Source organism: Chrysemys picta, chromosome 8 (assembly GCF_011386835.1).
Source record: "Chrysemys picta bellii isolate R12L10 chromosome 8, ASM1138683v2, whole genome shotgun sequence".
NCBI classification, from domain to species: Eukaryota; Metazoa; Chordata; order Testudines; family Emydidae; genus Chrysemys; species Chrysemys picta.
In genome coordinates, this window is record NC_088798.1 from 33,276,205 (window position 1) to 33,282,204 (window position 6,000).

Below are 6,000 nucleotides of genomic sequence, written 5' to 3' on the forward strand. Positions count from 1 at the left end.
TTTACTACTTCTTAGTGGATTAAGTTATGCTTAGCTATAAATATACTACTAAAGTTGTTAAATGCTAGTGTACATTTATTAATCCCCATACATATTAGAGCTATGGAAGAAATAATCCCATATTTATTGTATACATACATCTTTTAGAATTAAAGGTCAATATCAAAATGCACTGAAAAGCTATTTCTAATCTGCAGCCCACAAAAAAAAAAAAATTATACTCCGGATAAATTGTATGCACCTAGATAATTCATTTAAGATAAATATTTATTTGGCAACCAAATCATCAAATAAAACATTATAAAGTACTAGAAAAATATTTTTAAAAGCTCTAGTTAATTTCAGTTTTCTCCACATCTTTGCCAGTTGGCTACACCAAGTTTCACTCACCCTACTGAGAAACAGTAAGGGCTGAGTGTAGCATACATACGACCATCAAAAATAATGCCTTTTTTTTTTTTTTAAGTAAGTACCTCATAGCATAGAAGAAACCAGCAAGCAGATCAGTACAGACCAAAATGGAAAATCATTTGTTTGACCTTTGATAAAATAAGCAAACAATGGGTCAAGGACATTAACAATTCCCTTAAATATGAAAGGGTGAACTTCCGTATCTAAAAATATTCCCTTCTGTAGCAAAAATCTTATGGCAATTTTAAACAGTAGGAATGGTTTTGAGGGAGCTACAGTTCCCTGGTGACATACAGTGGAAATCCTGACAACGTTAGCTCTCACATTGTAGAAGTATGTTATATCATTGCCCAGATTAAATGCATTTAACAATTGATCATAAAATCTCCCTCAATTTTAAATGCCTGAATACTAACTTTCAAACATTTTTAGAGAGCAATTTCACTTTTGCGTCTTAGGTAAACCTTAAAAAGTGGACTAAATTCAACTCTGGCACAATTTACGCAGGCATAACTCTCATTCAAATCAGTGGTCAACATGTCAGCATTCATGCCAAGGCTGAATTTAATCCACAGTGATAGAAAAGCACAACAAGTTAAAGTGCCTTAGCATCAAAACCCTGCAATTTTATCTTGTGGACTACAGTTCACCTTTGAAGAAACACTATTAAAAGTACAACCCCCAAATTTAACTAATTAGTTAGCAATTAGTTAGAAGAGTCTACATGGATAGCGTTTGGTGTTCCCCCTGCTGGTTTTGCACTTAACTTACAAACACTATTCCTCTGGGTATGACTTGATAATACTGGTGTTTACAGGATGTTTTGGCATGACAAGGAAATGGAAAAGGGAAAAATAAGATTAGGCCTGTTCAGCTTAGAAAATAGATGACTAAGGGAGGTCGGGGGTGCAGGGAATATGATAGAAGTCTATAAAATCATGAGTGGTGTGGAAAAAGTGAATAGGGAAGTGTTATTTACCCTTTCACACAATACCAAAGCTAGGGGGCACCTGATGAAAGTAATAAGCAGCAGGTTCAATACAAACAAGAGCTAGTGTGGGAAAAGTACAGTGCAGAACTGCCTTGTGGCACTTACAACCATGGGAATGTTATGATGGCCAAAAGTATAACTGGATTCAAAAAAAGAACAGGGTAAGTTAATAAAGGATAGGTCCATCAATGGCTATTAGCCAAGATGATCAGGGTCACAACCCTATGCTCAGGATGACCCTCCACTTCTGACTACCAGAAATGGATCACTCCAAATTTCCCTGTTCTGTACACTCCCCTGAAGCTCTGGTACAGGCCACTGTCAGAGACAGGATACTAGGAAAGATGGACCATTGTCTAACCCACTATGGAAGTCCTTATGTTCTTATGATGCTGAAGTTGTGTTTGTTAAAAGAAAGAGGCATGATCATTTAAAATAAATTTTTATTCACATAATATGACTATCTGAAGTTCTGGATAGCTGTCCAAAAGCTAAATAATCAAATATGTGTATTAGCACAAGTGCCCAACATGAACCCCCCCTCCCAACTAGGACTCTCCCATCACCCATTAAACCCCACTTTTAAAGCCTGGGACAAAAGAAACTCTGAAGTGTGACCTCAAGGTTAGCAAATTTGGGTTTGAGCAAACAACTGAGGGAAGCAAGTTCCAGAACTGAAATCATGAAAGTGTAGTGCTGGAAGTGACCTCAAGAGGTCATCAAGTCCAGATCCCTGCACCGAGGACCCTTCATTGAAACAATGAAGTATACCTCCAACCCCCTCCTGATTAAACCCAGGAGTTTTTAGTTCATACACCTCAGCTGATTTCAAAAGCTGCAGTATCTTCCAGAAAGAGGGTCAATCTCTCCCGTAGCCAGGATCCAAACCATCTACCACTTTATAGGTTAAATGAAAGTTGTTCTAAAGAATCAATTTTTCCATGAAAACTTTCATGAAAGTTTTTGCTGAGAATATTTTTATACAGCTCTAGTTAAAACCAATCAGTACCAGGAATTCAGTAGATAAGGTACTTTTTGCAATAAGTGCTACTAAAGAAACGAGTATATATACTTTGCACTAGTTGTAGTTACTGGCTAGTTCAACTTCTAAGATGTGCGTGTTTCATAAAAGCAATCCTGAGCATTGCTGCTATCCGAGCCTTCCATCTCATCTTTAGACTAATCAGACCCTGAGGCTTTGGACATTAGTAACAAAAAGTGGGCACACTTCCTCCATGAAGGGAGCCAATTGTCATCTCCAGCCTTTCTTCTGCTATTTACACAGTCAATTAGCATTTTTGAGATCTTACCTAGTTTGAGTTTCAGCCAGCTTGCCCTCACAGCCCCAGACACAAAGGTAAATAATATGTTTAAACAGAGGTGACAGGACTATTTATTTCTGAGTAGAGGTGGGGAGGGGGAAATCAAACTATTTTCATTTTATCAAACAGATTACAATGATTATCTGCATGCAAGAAACAGGAGTCATATAAAAATATTTCCTAGTAAAGCTAAATTATATTGATTGACACCTATTGGAGAACAAAATGATGCACAGAAAAGTTAAAATGAATTAATAATGATTTATAGAACTAATGTCATTCAGAAATTATGTCATTTTGATCATTATAATCGAGTTTACCATGGAATGTAAACACAAGGACAGAAAGGGGGGAAAAGGCAATGCGCACACATATATGCCTTAACTTATGCTTGAAACACTCCTATTTAACAACAGTCAGGATTTTTGCTATTTTGAGAAAAACCACAACCTCCCCCAATACCACTCAATCTCAAGTGATATAACTTTGCAACTATATGTGAAGCTGAAATTGTGAATGGTCCAATAGTTTTTTACTTACATTTAACTCTCCTTTAACTGCACACATTGCAGTACTTTGATGATTGTTATTTAGAGAAGTAGTAAATACTTACAAATCTGGAGTTACTGAATTGCAGTACTTCCACTGTAAAATATGCAGCAGTAAATCCCATGTGTCAACAACCAAAAAGCTATCTTTTTCTGCACTATATCAATGAAATTCTACTAAAATGACATACCACTGGTATGTGTTCTCTCTTCCAATACACTAAACATTATTAAATTATACACTGCAATACTACACTAGAAAGTTCATAAGCCAAATTCACTGCTGGCATGATGAAGTTCCAGTTTATACCAATAGTGAATTTGACTTGATGTCTTTATATATAGTCACTAATGGACTACAAACTACTGTAGCTTTCTTTAGCATATGGGTCTGAAAAAAAAAAGAATTTGCATTAAAACACCTGTAGCATTTAATAGGAAAACTGCCTGCCTCATAGTTCCAGTATTTTTTCAAATACAATGCTTTGCACTTCTAACATTTCCCCCATCTACAGAATCTTTGATTCTTTACAAACATTAATGAATTGATCCATATCCCACCCAGGCAGTGGACATTATCCTCTTTTTATGTATGGGAAAAGAAATACACAAAAAAGTTAAATGCTTTCCCAAAGTCACTAAGTTACTCAGAGAACTGTAAACAAATCCCAGATAATACTAAAAATAATAAAAATCTTTGCTACAAAACTACAAGACCCAAGTGTGTGCTAAGCACAAGTGTCTAGGCCCCTAATTTGCTCTGTTACAGTGGTGCCATCCAATTAAAAATCTATATGATGCACCAGTGTAAGTGATAATTCAGTCCCTACTGTTTAATAGAATGTTTTTGTCTATTAAAATCTAAACCTACCAAGAATCAAACAGTCATGGTCAACAAACCATGCCAATAATAATAGCAATGTTTGCACAACAGCAAAGAATGTAACAGAAGACAATATGCTCCAACGACAGTCAGGCTTTTCCTGAGTTCACAGCCTACATAGAAAATGTCAGAGGGCCAACTTAAATGTCAGAGCGCAAAATTATGCCGTTAATTACTCCCAGGCACTCCAACGAAGTCAAGTTCTGCTTCGGGAAAAGCGAGCGTGACAGGGGTGTAACGGGTGGGGGGACTGTGGCCCTGTGACTCAGCTCTCACTGATGTTCTGACACACCGCAGCTGAAGTGCAGAGACCCCCAAATCCCAAGGAGACGGACACATGGGAGAGAGGGTGAACGCACTTGCGGTGAGCCCCATCAGGACTACACACACCGCGTTACTTCCTCTTCCCTTAGGAAGATGCCGAGCAGGGCATCCCGAGGGCGAGCAGCTCCAAGCGCCGGGCTCAGCGCGGACAAGCCCCCCACCAGGGAACCCCGCGCGCTCACCCACTCCCAAGGGCTGCCGCAAGTAAACACACCCCGCTCAAAGCGGGGGCGCCCCCGAAGCCCTGCTCGTGGGCGGGATGTCAGCTGCTCACAGGCAGCGGCAGAGTCAGGAAAAGCGCCGAGCAGCCCCAACGCTGCTAACATACGCAGCAGGGAGGCTGCCAAACAAGCATCCCCAAAAGCCCGCAAACTGCACGCACCCCCCCCCCCGCGCGAAGGGACCCCCTGCGCTGCCCCCCGGGCTGCAGCTGGGGCAGCCCGGCCACCCGGGGCAGCGGCTTTCCCAGACCTACCTCTCAGCGGGTCTGTCAACCCGGGACACCCCCAGGAGCAACTTCAGAGGAAACAGCAACAACTTTCCCTGCGCTTCAGGGGTGCAACCCGGCTACGCCATCCGGAGCCAGCTGCCCCGGGCGGAACGGGCCGCGGCAGGGGCCGCTCCGAGGTGCCTGCGAACGCCCTGGTCGCCCCGAGCGGGAGGAGGAGAGAAGCGCCCACCCGCTCCGCCAGAAACCTGCGCTTCACCCCATCGGGCTGCGACTCCGAGCAAGTTGGAGCAACACGCACCGGGGCGGGGCCTGCTTCTCGGCCGCGTCAATCAGCGCCCAGCGGCCCTGCTATTGGGCGAGGGGCGGGGACTGCGCTGCGCTGGGCGCGTGGAGCCGTGGTCCTCGGAGACTCCTCCTCCCTTCGGCCCGCTCGCTCTGCGCCCCTCCCCCCAGTTGATAGATGAGCTCCGAGCGCTTCTTCGGCCTTTTCCCTTGCCCCGGGGCGGCTCGTTTCCTCGCAGCAGCGGAGTGCGGGGCTGGGAGGGGCGAGGACATGCACAGCGTGTTGCTTGGCGGACTAGTCCCTCCCTTCAGCGAGACACACTGGCCGCAGTTTGTCATGTACGTTTTACTTTGGTTTAAACCCCAGACACGTTATGCAACAGTCCAGCTCCGTTTTTCCAGGAAAAGTTTGGGATAATATTTTAACGTTGTCTTTTCAAGATCTGGGTAAAAGATTGCCAGATCTAGCCAATGAGGCCTAACCTTGCTAATTCTTCCTGTTAATGATGGACAAGTGTGGATGTAGGCACTCCTTCGACATTTAAAAAAAAGAAAATCTAGTCATATTGCTGCAGCTGGTCCAGATTCTGTCGGTGGATCTTCCTGGATTTAGACAGTTTTTGGTTGCAGTCTCTCAAATTCTACTGCCTAAATAGAGAATATTGCCACTTTTGCTGCATCTTATAAATCTGGACCCTACTGCACCCCAGTGCAACAGTGTTACCAAAAAATACTTCAGATTCAGCATCTGTATCCTGATGGATTCTGCCAAATAATACCATCATAAG

The 6,000-nt window shown here is 42.7% G+C and overlaps 1 protein-coding gene across 13 annotated transcripts in view; it reads right to left on the bottom strand.

Moving 5' to 3' along the window:
- TGFBR3 (transforming growth factor beta receptor 3) overlaps window positions 1-5,763 on the bottom strand; it is a 180,565-nt gene extending 174,802 nt beyond the window's left edge. For 3 of the 13 annotated variants that reach the window (XM_024105882.3, XM_065554249.1, XM_065554248.1), the window contains exon 1: window positions 4,955-5,241. The gene's annotated coding sequence lies outside the window, so the exon portion shown is untranslated. Of the gene's footprint in view, window positions 1-4,954 lie in introns of all 13 variants that reach the window. The other 10 variants (XM_065554250.1, XM_065554247.1, XM_042840560.2 and 7 more) reach the window with 6 other exon arrangements.
- Window positions 5,764-6,000: the final 237 nt, after the last annotated feature.